This window comes from Salmo salar, chromosome ssa13 (genome assembly GCF_905237065.1).
Source record: "Salmo salar chromosome ssa13, Ssal_v3.1, whole genome shotgun sequence".
NCBI classification, from domain to species: Eukaryota; Metazoa; Chordata; class Actinopteri; order Salmoniformes; family Salmonidae; genus Salmo; species Salmo salar.
The window spans coordinates 22,732,176-22,747,029 of record NC_059454.1 but is presented as its reverse complement, the minus strand read 5'-3'; the positions used below and the strand labels follow the sequence as shown (position 1 = coordinate 22,747,029).

General features: G+C 43.1%; 1 protein-coding gene across 2 annotated transcripts in view; it reads left to right on the top strand.

The window, feature by feature from the left end:
- LOC106566610 (FYVE, RhoGEF and PH domain-containing protein 3) overlaps positions 1-14,854 on the top strand; it is a 124,790-nt gene that overhangs the window by 46,578 nt on the left and 63,358 nt on the right. Inside the window, exon 1 of one of the 2 annotated variants that reach the window (XM_045693058.1) lies at positions 2,898-2,939. The exons of the other annotated variant lie outside the window; for it this stretch is intronic. The gene's annotated coding sequence lies outside the window, so the exon portion shown is untranslated. Of the gene's footprint in view, positions 1-2,897; positions 2,940-14,854 lie in introns of those variants that run through there. 2 annotated transcript variants of the gene reach the window in all.

Genomic DNA, 14,854 nt, shown 5'->3' with positions numbered 1-14,854 from the left:
GGTGAGGGGGGATTTGTGTGAATACAGTGGAAAGTGTGTGTGAGTGTGTTGGGGTTTAGGGGAAGGGGGGTAGAAGTTAGTCATGTTGTAATGGGGGATGGTTTGCTGCAGGATTTCTGGTTCACTCTTTCAGGACATCAGTTTCTTCTTCAGCTCACACACACACACACACACACACACACACACACACACACACACACACACACACACACATACAGTCAGTCACATTAGCCGACCTTGCCTTTTTCCACTGTGTTAGACCTTGCCTTTTTCCCCAGTGTTAGACCTTGCCTTTTTCCCCAGTGTTAGACCTTGCCTTTTTCCACTGTGTTAGACCTTGCCTTTTTCCACTGTGTTAGACCTTGCCTTTTTCCCCAGTGTTAGACCTTGCCTTTTTCCCCAGTGTTAGACCTTGACTTTTTCCACTGTGTTAGACCTTGACTTTTTCCCCAGTGTTAGACCTTGACTTTTTCCACTGTGTTAGACTTTGCCAAAGGAATATAATCTTCCCTCAAATGAGAAAAAACTCAGTTGTGTCTTCCATCTGTCTGTGTTTATGCAACTGTTTTAGTGTTATGTGGTCACTTCTGGGTCAAGACTAGTGCTTGTTCATGGGGCCATGAAGGTTCAGATAGCTTTTTTCCCTTAATAAATAAAATCATCACTGAAAAACTGCATGTTGTGTTTACTTGGGTTATCTTTGTGTAATATTTAAATTAGTTTGATGATCTGAAACATTTAAGTGTGACAAATGTGCAATAAAATAAGAAATCAGGAATGGGGCAAATACTTTTTCACAGCACTGTATAATGAATCTGACTACATTTGCAGATGGGTTGAGACTAGAGCACAGTACATCCCAGTTAAGTTGATGAGAATGGCCTAGTGAGGTAGGACGTAAGGAAAGAGGGCACACTGATAGGCCAGGGAGAGTTGACCATTTAGCTCAGCCCTACGTTCCCAAGAACACACACACACACACACACACACACACACACACACACACTGCCCCTGTTCTCCAGTGTTGCATAAGCTAAAGGGAGGTAGCAGGATTATGGGAAGTTTTTGAATTCCTTTCTGTTTCACTGGAAGAGTGTCTCTTAACCAATCCTTTCCTTGTCTCTCTCCTGCTTTCTTCTCCTAAATAGAACTCTGTCTGAACTAAAGTGTATGTCCTAGGTCTGCTGTCCTCTGTGTTTCTCCTCAGCTTTTACCTGACAAGTTGTGTTGGGTTCAGCACCCTGCTTTATTACTATGGACAAGAGCAGCTGATCCACAACTCTAGTAGGGGCCATAATATCAATCACCATGTTTCAGACAGTAGCAAAACAGTAGGTGGTGAGGTATGTGAATTAATACAGGTGAGCTCCCTATACCACACTTATTTTACAGCCTGGAAAGTCAAAGGCAGGATCAACACAAAATCAACAAGCTCTCACACTTTCTAACGAGCTTTTGACTCTCTTCCCTAAATGTGCTCAGTTTCACATCACGTGCATCTCTTGACTACATTTCACCCATCCCCCTCTCTTCCTCTCCTCTAATTCCACGTAATGATTTAGGAACAGTGATTATCTCCACACGGTTTCCATGGAAATCACAACTATTCATGGCGGGTTCTGTGTGGAAGTCGGGCGATGTCACCCGCTTCTTTCAGACGAGCGCCTCACCCTTCACCCTGACAGAGACTTGGAGGGATGGAGGGAGGGAGGGAGGGATGGAGGGAGGGAGGGAGGGATGGAGGGAGGGAGGGAGGGAGAGATGGATGGAGGGAGGGAGGGAGGGAGGGAGGGAGGGAGGGAGGGAGGGAGGGAGGGAGGGAGGGGAGAAAAAGAGGTATAATAGTATGTGCATATGAAGAAGGCTGTAAGCAGCTTGGACGCATCATCCTGCCAGCTTTCTCCTTCTGGATGAAGTCACTCGGGGTATGCTACACCCTAGACTCTGGAAATCCGCTGCGGAGTAACTAGGTCGCTGGGGTTATGGAATTCACGTAGTTATAATTTAGGATTTCCTTTTAAAAAATAGAATAATATGAAGAGAATAAAGACTACAATCAAGTTACTGTCTGTACTGTATATCATCACCACCTAAACCTATCACTCCCAAGCCTTCCCCCGAACGCTCAGTCACTCACATACATACACTCACACACTTCCCCCATCTTTCATTCAACCACTTCTTTCCTCTTATTCTCTCTCTCTCTTGCTCGTCCTCCCTCTACCCCTCCTTTCACTCTTTCCCCCTCCACCCGGCCAGGCCTTCATTAGTTTCCATGGTGACAGTGGGTAGGCATTATTGCTGGCTGAGAACGGCTTCTCCCCTCCTTTGAGAGTAGCGGTAGTTGGGGCATTGTTCACCAGCGCTCTGCTGAATGGGAGAGAGGGATCAGGACAAGGGGAGAGAGAGGGGAGGAGGACAGGAGCACATTTTTGGGGATAGGGCAGTGCATTTGCAGAGTGGGGGAAGCAGGAGGAGAGAGAGAGAGAGAGAGAGAGAGAGAGAGAGAGAGAGAGAGAGAGAGAGAGAGAGAGAGAGAGAGAGAGAGAGAGAGAGAGGGGCAGTGTGGTGGAAGCTTGGGCAGAGTGAGTCAGAGAGAGTGAAAGAGAGCGAGAGAGAGAGAGAGTTAGAAAGAGAGAGAGAGAGTTAGAGAGAGAGAGAGAGGGGCAGTATGGTGGAAGCTTGGGCAGAGTGAGTCAGAGAGAGTGAGAGCCTGGAGAAGGAAAGTCATGCAGCTTGACAGACTGACTAAAGAACCACACCAGTACTGTATAAATCCATCCAGGCTTCTCTCACAACAACCTTGTGGCTCTAAGGATATGCTGCTGGACTACAGTGGAGCCCTGTGATTAGTGTTAGTGTGTGTCGGACTGGAGGAGAGTGAGCCTATAGAGGTTTCAGGGAGAGAGAGAAAACAGATGGCAGCCTGGACTTAGCTGGTGAGTTCCTAGTTCCTACTGTGTGTGATTTGGTTTTACTATCCATGTGGGGACCAGAAGTCCTCACAAGGATAGTAAAATAAGGACAATTCTGACAAGTGGGGGCATTTTTCCAGTCCCCACAAGGAAAAGGGCTATTTTAGTCTTAGGGGTTAGGTTTAGGGTTAGAATTAGGGTTAGGAGTTAGGGTAAGGTTAAGTTTTAGTGTTTTGTAGTTAGGGTTAAAGTTAGGGTTAGGTTAAGGGTTAGGGCTTAGGGAAAATAGGATTTTGAATGGGAAAATATTTTTGAGCACTGTAATGTATGATAAATATTTGTATGTGCTTGTATCACTGACTTGTGAGTGTTTACACATTCTCTGTTCTCGCTCTGAGCCAAACTTACAGCAACTGACTGTGGCTGTACACATGCATAATGTAAGTATGTGTGTGTGAATACTGTATGTTATCTCTGAAGCTCTGCCTGGGTCGAGGGGGTGTGTGGAGGTGTATGGGATAGGAGCTGTCTGCAGAATGTGGGCTACTTCTCATAGCCTGTTGAAATATGCATGCTGGTGTACATATTTTATTGGGAGACTAACATCGGGGACAGTTATGCCGCCTTCAGTCTCCCCCACAGGTGTTATTTCAGCTGTGTTGTGGTTTGTTACTCGATCTTCGTTTGTTTTTAACATTCATCTATCATACTTATGGATCATTTAGCTACAGAATCGAACCCTCGCATTGAAAGAGTGATGTTAGCCGAGCAGTGTGGGAATGAGCGTGGGAACTACATTAACCGTTTACATTCCTGCTTGGTGTGTGTATAGTCCTGGATCTTTGACTGATGAGGCGAGGAAGACTTTTCCCTTTCCCCCCTCACGTTTAGATCATTTATGGTGCTTTTCAAGTGTAATGGCAGCAGTTTAAAATGTCCCCCTGATGATTTGACAACGCCCCGTTTATTCCATCTCAGTTAACTAGCAGAATGAGGAGGAGGTCATGTTGACTCAAGGTGTCACACCACTGATCTCATTCAGCTGACCACTACACTATCCCTAAAGATTACCCAGCCATAACAGCAAGGTCATTGACTATTACATTTACCAATATTTTGCTGGTAATACCAGCATTTGTCTATTCACACCATCCTTCAGCCAACTTGGGGGGGTTGTCTTGAGTCATAGGGAGTCAGAGTGTTTCCATGACGACCGGCACCAGCTGTGCGAGGCAGGGGACTGTTGTGTTCCTGTAATCAACAACCTTTTGACCTGGGATCAATCTTTGTGATCCAGGAGTAAAGCCCTCCAGGCTGTAGGACATACAGTGGGGTCCATAGTTATTGGTGCCCTTGATAAAGATGCGCAAAACAGGATGTATAAAATAAATACTACTGTATATTGTATGCAATTTTGGGGGGCAAATTACATTATTTTATACTAATGCAACTGCCTATAGAAAGAGATTTTGGTTAATAAGTCATATTTGTTTGTAAAAAATGATTGGATTATTATAAATAAAGTCAAACAAAATAACATCTGGATTAACATTCTACTTTTTTAAAGGAGAAGTTCACAAATTTTTTACATTTATTTTCACTCTTCCTGTGATTGTAGTTGATCCCCCCCCCCCCAAAAAAATGTTTTGATAGTTTGTTTAATTACAGAGAAAATTGGTAGAGAAATTTTTCTGTCATTACTTGCCATTGACAACAATGCATTATGAAAACGTGTCTTAAGTATATCAGAAAACACTCCAAACCAACACATTTTACATCAAAATCCCATTCTGAACAATGTCTCTGCACTTTTTTTCTATGTCCACTGTCTCATAAATCCATATTTTCATCTTTTTACTGTTGTTGCTGTAAACAGCATCGTTCAATCATGGATTTATATCCACGGTTACAGATTATAACCATGATGAATATGATGATTTGAATGAACCTCTCCTTGATTGTCAGATAGTGGTTGTCTGATTTCCTCTCCTTGGTACGTCCGGAAAGACGGGAGGAATAGATCGGTGGGAACAACCTTGGAGACAAGACTGCGGTGGCGCTGTCTGGCTGGCTACACCATACCACACACCCAAATACCAGGTTGAACACTCAGCATGATCAGGCTGCTGTATAACAGCTGTAATTTCCCAGGGATGGTTTATATACGGGCCACCTGGGGTCCTCCACTGGAGGGCTGGCCCTGGCATTTCCTCTCTGTCTGCAGCGTGTCATTTTAGGATTTGGCGTCTGAGGGTTTAAATATTGATGGATGTCCAAAGAGCTGTTTTTGGCCCACGTCGATTTCAGGTGCCACTTTTGGGAGTGTGTGACGCAGTGTCTGTCTGAGGTTAAGAGTGTTGTTGTCATAGTAACAATAGTCCCTGGTTTCTCCCAGTCCTTGGTGAACTTTCACTCAGATTCGTTGGTGTGTTGGATTCTAAGAAGCACAAGGACAGTATGTTTACAATACAATACATATATATATATATATATATATATATATAGTACGTTACATTTTCTTCCATCAGAGCTTTAAACTCAGATAGAGATACCCTCTCCTCCAGTTTGAAAGTATTTTGTAGTTTGCTCCAGGCCCAAGGAGCATTTTAGGAGAATGATTGTTTCCTCATTTCAGTCCTTTCCCTAGTAACTGAGAATGAGAGCACTGACTGAGAGGATTGTAGGCTGTAGGATTGTGCTGTTGTTGTTAGTTGGGAGCAAAGATATGTATCGAGGAGTCCAAGCACTGCTTTGTACACAAATATGTACCAGTGCTTAAGCCTTCTGGTGGGAAGGGAGTTCCACTTCACCATGTTGTATAGTTCAGAATGATGGGTGAGTGGTCTTGCATTAGTGATGAGCCTACGCTCTGCTCTCAGTGATACACTGCGTCCAGGGTACTGGTGGAGGCTTGTTTGTTTGTGTATGTGTCCATGTGTATCTGCGTGTACACTACTGGTCAAAAGTTTTAGAACACCTACTCATTCAAGGGTTTTTCTTTATTTTTTTACTATTTTCTACATTGTAGAATAATAGTGAAGACTTCAAAACTATGAAATAACACATATGGAATCATGTGGTAACCAAAAAAGTGTTAAACAAATCAAAATATATTTTGTATTTGAGATTCTTCAAATAGCCATCCTTTGCCTTGATGACAGCTTTGCACACTCTTGGCATTTTCTCAACCAGCTTCACCTGGAATGCTTTTCCAACAGTCTTGAAGGAGTTCCCACATATGCTGAGCACTTGTTGGTCTTGAAGGAGTTCCCACATATGCTGAGCACTTGTTGGCTGCTTTTCCTTCACTCTGTGGTTCAACTCATCCCAAACCATCTCAATTTGTTTGAGGTCGGGGGATTGTGGAGTCCAGGTCATCTGATGCGGCACTCCATCACTCTCCTTCTTGGTAAAATAGCCCTTACACAGCCTGGAGGTGTGTTGGGTCATTGTCATGTTGAAAAACAAATGATAGTCCCACTAAGCCCAAACCAGATGGGATGGCGTATTGCTGGAGAATGCTGTGGTAGCCATGCTGGTTAAGGGTGTCTTGAATTCTAAATAAATCCCAGACAGTGTCACCAGCAAAGTACCCCCACACCATCACACCTCCTCCTCCATGCTTCACGGTGGGAAACACACATGCGGAGATCATCCGTTCATCCACACCACGTTTCACAAAGAGGTTGGAACCAAAAATGTCCAATTTGGACAAATTTCCACCGGTTTAATGTCCATTGCTTGTGTTTCTTGGCCCAAGCAAGTCTCTTCTTCTTATTGGTGTCCTTTATTAGTGGTTTCTTTTCAGCAATTCGACCATGAAGGCCTGATTCACGCAGTCTCCTCTGAACAGTTGATGTTGAGATGTGTCTGTTACTTGAACTCTGTGAAGCATTTATTTGGGTTGCAATTTCTGAGGCTGGTAACTCTAATGAACATATCCTCTGCAGCAGAGGTAACTCTGGGTCTTCCATTCCTGAGGCAGTCCTCATGAGAGCCAGTTTCATCATAGCGCTTGATGGTTTTTGCGACTGAACTTGAAGAAACGTTCAAAGTTCTTGAAATGTTCCATATAGACTGACCTTCATGTCTTAAAGTAATGATGTACTGTCGTTTCTCTTTGGTTATTTGAGCTGTTCTTGCCATAATATGGACTTGCCATAATATTGACTTTTAAGAAGACACACCTGTTAATTGAAACGCTTTCTAGGTGACTACCTCATGAAGCTGGTTGAGAGAATGCCAAGAGTGTGCAAAGCTGTCATGGGTGGCTATTTGAAGAATCTCAAATATAAAATATATTTTGATTTGTTTAGTACTTTTTTGGTTACTACATGATTCCGTATGTGTTATTTCATAGTTTTGATGTCTTCACTATTATTCTACAATGTAGAAAATAGTAAAAATAAAGAAAAACCCTTGAATGACTAGTTGTTCTAAAACTTTTGACCAGTAGTGTATGTCTGTGGGTTTGTTCATTATAGTATGTGTGGGTTTGTTCATTATAGTATGTGTTGGTTTGTTCATTATAGTATGTGTGGGTTTGTTCATTATAGTATGTGTGGGTTTGTTCGTTATAGTATGTGTGGGTTTGTTCATTATAGTATGTGTGGGTTTGTTCATTATAGAATGTGAGTGTGTTCCAGCAGGATTGATTAGCCAGTCTGTAAGCGTTAGGGCCACTCTCTAGTGAAGCATGCGTGTTGTGTCTAGGAGAATCTTTAGCAACACAGAGGGGGAACAATCACACACACACACACACAGACAAACCCACACACCACACACTGCCTTCATCTAAATAAAAGAGCAGAGCAGTGTACATGTGTGTTTGTTTGAGAGCCAAGTCAATGTAGTTCTAGCAGTCAAGAGGATCTTTAACATCTCCTACCTTTAGGACTGACCCCATTTAGTCCACTGGTCGATTGTTTGGTCCATAGGCTGTTGGTCGACCAATATTTTGTTAGTTGAGCAGTCTAAAATATATATTTATTTGTTATGGTACACGAGACTCCTGTCTGATTCACACACGTCTCAGTGGACTAATCCACTGTGGAGGCCACAGGGACACCAGTATCACCAGTAGTACATTTACCCTTAATTACCATCATTTCTCATCTACAATATTGGTTTGGTTACGGTCATTTCTGTTAATGCATTCAATATATTATTATTACAGTCTTTTACACTTCTCGTTGTCGGATTGGACACATTGTTGGCGGAATGCACAACTTAGGCTACACTTGTGAGGAACAAGTTTTGGTTTATTTAATTCCATGTAGGAGTTGTCAATTTATTAATTGTCTTTTATTTGTAGCGCTCCTGTCAATCAATGTTGAGTAAGGACACACACCTGATAATACATAGAAGTATAGTAGGCTACCTGGCCTGCACACAAATGTAGACCTATAAATACTCCCATTTGGGGATCTGATAGTATTTTTGATTGTCTTAACTCACCACCACTGTGGCACTTCTCAAAGTATTTTTTTCTGTCTGTTTTTATATCCATTAAGAATGACAACAGTTCCTCAACGTAACCTATTTGAAGAAAATGTCCAGCTCTCTTTTGATAACCACTCAGTGTGAAAGGGGGAAAAATGTAACGCTCTGATCCGGTGGATATGTCATAAAATAGGCCTACCTGATTACTTCTTATCCCTTGTGCAAATAGCCTACAGCTGTGTCTGTCAGGAGCTCACTGGAGCAGGAAACTCTGAGGGCCCAGAATATTTTATACAATGTTGTAAGTTTGCTAGCAGAGCTTGAGGCCGGACCAATTAATAGTTGATACAATGGTTTCAAGTTCCTTCCAGACAGCCCATGTGTAGCCAATGTGATTTATAGGATATTTATTTTGATCAGGATATTTTCTACCTGCAGGCTGCAAGGTTTTTATTTGTTGACTTTATGTAGGCTATTTTTACATAGTTGGCAATGGCAATAGAAGTTAGTTTGATAATTTTGATTAACCACGTGATAATTATTTTAAGAAAACTTTATTAATAAATTAAATGAAACTGTTCCACGAAAATGTGCAAATAACAATCATAACTGTCATGCAGATGGGTAGAAATGGTAAGATGAATTGGCACTTCAAATGGAAACGTTTGCCAACCCCTCGTGTAGCCTATTAGGAGCAGCGTAACAGCAGGAGAATCTGCGAAGAAGAAGAGGATCAGGTACAGGTATTTTCTTCTAGTTTGGCTATCTTGATCTCTAGCTCCCTCTTGAGTCATTTGTAAGTCTTAGTTGTTTAATCACAATGTGCTTAAAGCATCAGACAAGCTCAGTAGCCTACATATAGTTGATTTTATTAACATTCTGACTGATCGATTGGTCTAAAGAACAGACCAATGTAGGTCGACCAAGATTTGACTTACCTCGCACCTCCTCTAGGATAGGAGACCATTTCCCTCTCATTCTGTCTCCTGTTTTAAAGAGCTTCTTTACTTGGAAAGGAAGCAGGGACCGCGAGGTATCACTGCTCATGCTGGAGCTGTGCCTTTGTAGTGCCCTACTCTAGTCTCCTACCAGTCTGGGGAAGAAGAAGGATGAGTTCCAGGGGCGAGTAACGGGATATTTAACGACCCTCAAAGATCCCCTCTCTGCGCCGTAGGCCACGGTGTGTGTGTAAGTGTGTGTGTGCCTGTGCGGGTGGGCGTGCGTGTGTCTGTGAGGATGTAAGACTTCAGTCCAGGCCCTCTTCACTAACAGGAGGAATTTTTAAACGTTGCATTAAAGCTGGAAACTCAGTGCTTATACTCACATATGTGTCTGTGACAGGAATACCTTCAGCTGTAATATTCTGCTTTATAGATCCACATAAATACATCACAAAGAAAGCTCATTTTATTTCTCTCATTGACCACAAATTGTAGTTGGTGTGTATGATGCTGCTGCTGTGCTCTGTTATTAGATATGCCAGTGGTTGCTACTGTTGCAAGAATAGAAATAGGGATGTGGTTATATTTTTACCACAGCATAGGATCATTAAATGTTGTTATGGGCACCGCGTTTGTTTTATGATGCAGTTTTCTGAAAAACAATTTTGGTTGCCTACATGAGTTCATTTTCAGGAATTCTCTCCACCCAGACTAAAGATCTACATACGTACATCCTCCACACTCCAAGCTTTGACCAATACACTCTTAGAAAAAAAGGTGCTATCTAGAACCTAAAAGGGTTCTTCAGCTGTCCCCATAGGAGAACCCTTTGAAGGTAGAACCCTTTTGGGTTCCATGTAGAACCATTTCTACAGGGTGTTCCACATGGAACCCAAAAGGGTTCTTCCTGGAACCAAAAAGGGTTCTCTTTTGGGGACAGACGAAGAACCTTTTTGGAACCTCTTTTTAAGAATGTAGGCTTCCTCTATCTCACTAATACGGTCATTTAGCTTAGCAGACATTTGATATCCACACTGATTGTACAATATGTGGTCCGTATGGGAATCAAAGCCTCTGGTGTTATATTGCAGTATAATTGCCCCCCTTCCCTACTGTAACTGTCCTCTTCCCCGCTACTGTAATTGCCCTCTGCCCCCCTACTGTAACTGCCCTCCCTGCTGTAACTGCTCCCTGCCCCCCTACTGTAACTGCCCCCCCTGCTGTAACTGCTCCCTGCCCCCCTACTATAACTGCCCCCACAGGCTGTGGCAGTTGCAGGTGGCAGATAGGTGACAGGTGGTCAGGTGTGCTGTAGCCACAGGTCTGTGAAAGTGAAACACAGCCCAGGAGATCATCAATGACAATGTCACCATGATCCACTGTGGTTCCCTCTTTAGAAATCTAAAGTGGGGGCTGATTTTGCCAACGGACATATGGAATAGGATATGGCTGCCATTACAGTCAGCTGACCTGGCGGTTAGTTGAACAACCCCAGCTGCTTTGCTGCAATATATTTACTCCACTTATGTAGTTCTGGCTTTCAATAGATTCATGAATATTGCAAATACAGTACATGTGTTCACTCACTGTAAGTTGCTGTGGATAACATCTTCTGCTACTTGAACATGCTATCATACTAAATTATCTTTGATATCTGTAGCCTAGTGTGACAGACCTCTCATTAAGAGCCCACTGGCCAGGCCAGTTTCCATGATTTGACTGAGTGAACAGGAAACTGGCCCTGGCTGCCCCAGTCCCAGTTTCCTGTGGGCTTGCTAACATGCCTTAGAGTGGTGCTCTGCTATACACTGGAGTCATTAGAGAGGAAATAGGGTCCTTTATTACCCTGTCTGCTCTACACCTGTGTTCTATAACCAAGGCCACGTTGTGTGTGTGTGTGTGTGTGTGTGTGTGTGTGTGTGTGTGTGTGTGTGTGTGTGTGTGTGTGTGTGTGTGTGTGTGTGTGTGTGTGTGTGTGGAGGTTCTACTGTAACATGTAGACTATTGTTTGAGGTGTTAGGGGCGAAAAGGACATCAGGGATATCACAAGACCATTATGTTTTTCTTATCATTTCAAGTACATGAGTCACCTAAAATGTTGAAACTTCCTCTCCGAGTCACACGCTATTCACCGCAGAGTTGTGGAAACAGGAGCGGTAGTTGGCGAGAGGACTCATGCTGACACTGCAATTTAGAGGCCCAAAAGGCTGAGTGACATTTTGAAACTGGGAATGACGTCAAATGAAAATAAAAAAGGCCAGTAACTGTGCACTGTGTGCAGTGACCTGTCTGTCTGTCTGTCTGTCTGTCTGTCTGTCTGTCTGTCTGTCTGTCTGTCTGTCTGTCTGTCTGTCTGTCTGTCTGTCTGTCTGTCTGTCTGTCTGTCTGTCTGTCTGTCTGTCTGTCTGTCTGTCTGTGTTTGTAGTCCAGGGTTCATTAACACAGGAGATCAGAGATCAGTGTCATGTCTTCAACACACCCCTCCCACACTCTCACCCCTCCCACACTCTCACCCCTTCCACCTCTCTTCTTCTCTTTCCTCTAATTCTCTCTTCTCCACCAAACCCACCTGGTGTGGTCTGGACAGACCTAGTTGTCCTGTCCTGGGCCTCATCCCAACCCCAGACCAAGGCAGTACTGTATCTATCTTCCCCCACAGGACCACTCTGACTGTCAACAAACAGGGTGACACTTCCCTCTACAGGAACACACCCATTGGGTCCTATGGAGGAACCTACCAACGTGTGAAGGAAAAGAGAGGGAGGAGGGGTATGAAGCCATGCTGGAGAGAGGTTAAGGGTGAGGATGAGGGGGAAGCTGGTCTCATCCCTCCCTGTCAGTGATAGCAGCACACTAACATAAACACACACACACACACACACACACACACACACACACACACACACACACACACACACACACACACACACACACACACACACACACACACACACACACACACACTCACACAGTCTAGGATTGCCTCTTTAAATGCCATTTCCTGCTGCTGGTGTCTTGATAAACTGTTTCAGAGTGATGATACAGGCTGTACGAGGCACAGGCCATTTGTCTAACTGCCAGTACTGTTACATAGCTGGTAAATATGACAGTGTGGGAGAGAATTTGGGGTTTCAGTGAGATGTTATTTTGTGGCAGTGAGAGATGTCTTTAGGTTGTCTGTGACATTTTCTAAGTGTGGGGTGTGTGTTTTTTCGGGCTCTTTGTGAAAGACAGTGGCTTTGTAGGGCTATGTTTTTGGCCTATTATTCTGTAGTAGCGGTGGGACCTTTAGCAAGAGCTGTAAGATGTTAAAGTGGGAGTGTAATGTTAACAATGTTAACATAAGTTATTGTGGTCTCACTCTCAGTTTAGTGTTTGGTGTGTTTGAGGACCGGGCTTAGCTGTGGAAGAGTAGTAGTGAACATTTCTGAACTAAGTGTGTGTGTATAGTGTGTGGTTTTGTATGGGCATTTTTGGGTGTGTGACCAGTGGCATTGGCTGCAGGAAGTTAACATTCCATCATCAATCAAGGAATCAGTCATGCTGTCACCTGGTTGGTTAGTCTGTCAGCTGGTCCTGCACATCATAGTGATTGGTTAAATCAGACCAGTCAATATATGTTAAGATAATCAATCTTTTCACACTTCAGAAGCCCTTAGTCAGTAACCGATAGCATACCGAATATTGACCAATGTAATCCAGAGGGAATCAAGTCTCAGAATCTACATAATCCTATGTAATTTAATGGATAACAAAATGAAATGATAGGCCATTTTCTCTTGGCTAATAGTTGGTAGGGACATGACTGGTGTTTACTGTAGTAGAGCCAACCTTCCTTAGTGACAGTGGACAAGGTGGGACTGCTGTTTTCCACCAGCTGTGTGTGTGTGTGTGTGTGTGTGTGTGTGTGTGTGTGTGTGTGTGTGTGTGTGTGTGTGTGTGTGTGTGTGTGTGTGTGTGTGTGTGTGTGTGTGTGTGTGTGTGTGTGTGTGTGTGTGTGTGTGTGTGTGTGTGTGTGTGTTCTTCTTTCCAACGAGATGCTGTGTCTCTGTTTGGGGCTGGTAGTTCGACATTAGAGTTGTAACATTTTCACAGTGAAACAGTGAAAGGCTCCATTGAAGGAAGGCAGGGTGAATGGCAGGCACCAGTAGTTTCTAGAACAGTTGGTTGGTGAGGTTTGTAAAACCCCCTGCCTGTCTTCCTGTCCATCCGTCCAGGCTCTGTCCTAATTACCAAGTGGAGGCAGGAGAGAGGAGTCTGTCACTACTACAGTACATCCCAAGGCTACGCTACTGTAATCTACCACATCCACACAGGAACACACTTTACTGTGGGAACCCATAAAAACATCCTCATAACATATATAAAAGTCCTCATAAGCCATATAAAAGTCTTCATAGCCCATATAAAAGTCCTCATAACCCATATACAAGTCTTCATAACTTATATAAACGTTATCATAACTATTTAAAGATCCTCATAACCAATGTTCCCTCTAAGCTGCGCGCTTGTCTTAAAGGGACAGTGTTGTATTTTGAGACAGGCTTGAATAAGCTAAGTAGCCAATAGGCAGAGGGTAGCATCATTTCTCTGATTCTCTGTAATAATGGTAGATGAATAATGATGCATTATATTTTCTAAAATGGTTTCTTGCATCAAACAACACAACAACATTTCAGTCAACTCCTGAGTGGATAAACATGTTAATGTCAAGACCTGCTTGTTTTTTATCAGACGAGTCATAGAATGTAGGTCTATATTAACACCACACATTGGCTGCTACTGTAGGCTGAATGATAGAACAGCTATTTCCATGTTAAAATGTTATGGGATACATTTTCTCTATAGTTTTTGATGGTAGGCCACTCTGGTAGGCCTGCATTATTATCAAATAGCCACAGTAGTCTACTTGACCACTGTTAAAACTGTAACTTAAAACGGGTACAGCCTCGGTCTTCACAGTAAATGTGTGTAGGAAGTTGCACAGAATTTTTACAACATTCAAGTTTGCGCTCAGCAGACCTGAAATCTGCTCAGTGACAAAAACAATTACAGGGAGCATTGCTCATAACCCATATAGAAGTCATCATAACCCATATAAAAGTTATCATAACCCATATCAATACCTCATAACCCATATCAAAGTCCTCATATTCCTTATAAAAGTCCTCATACCCCAATATAAAAGTCACCATAACCCTTATCAAAGTCCTCATAAACACAGGCTCTGTCACAGATGACTCCTTATTCCCCAGAATACTTTTAAACTTCTAAAAGTAGCACACTAACAGGGTCATTTGACATATATCCTTAGTCATGCAGTATGTGACTCTGGTCAAAAGTAGTGCACCATCTGCAGAATTGGGTGTCTTCCTGGTGTAGCCTACAGTACGTGAGTCAGCTGATGGAGAAGCAGGCTTTAAGATCCAGTCCCAGTGATATCTATCCAGTCACATGGTTGCTGAGCAACATGCATGATGATGATTTACCGCTGTTTTCAACCACACACTGTTTTCCTCTTAACATCATCAGCTAGTGGAAGCAACAGGGGCCTCA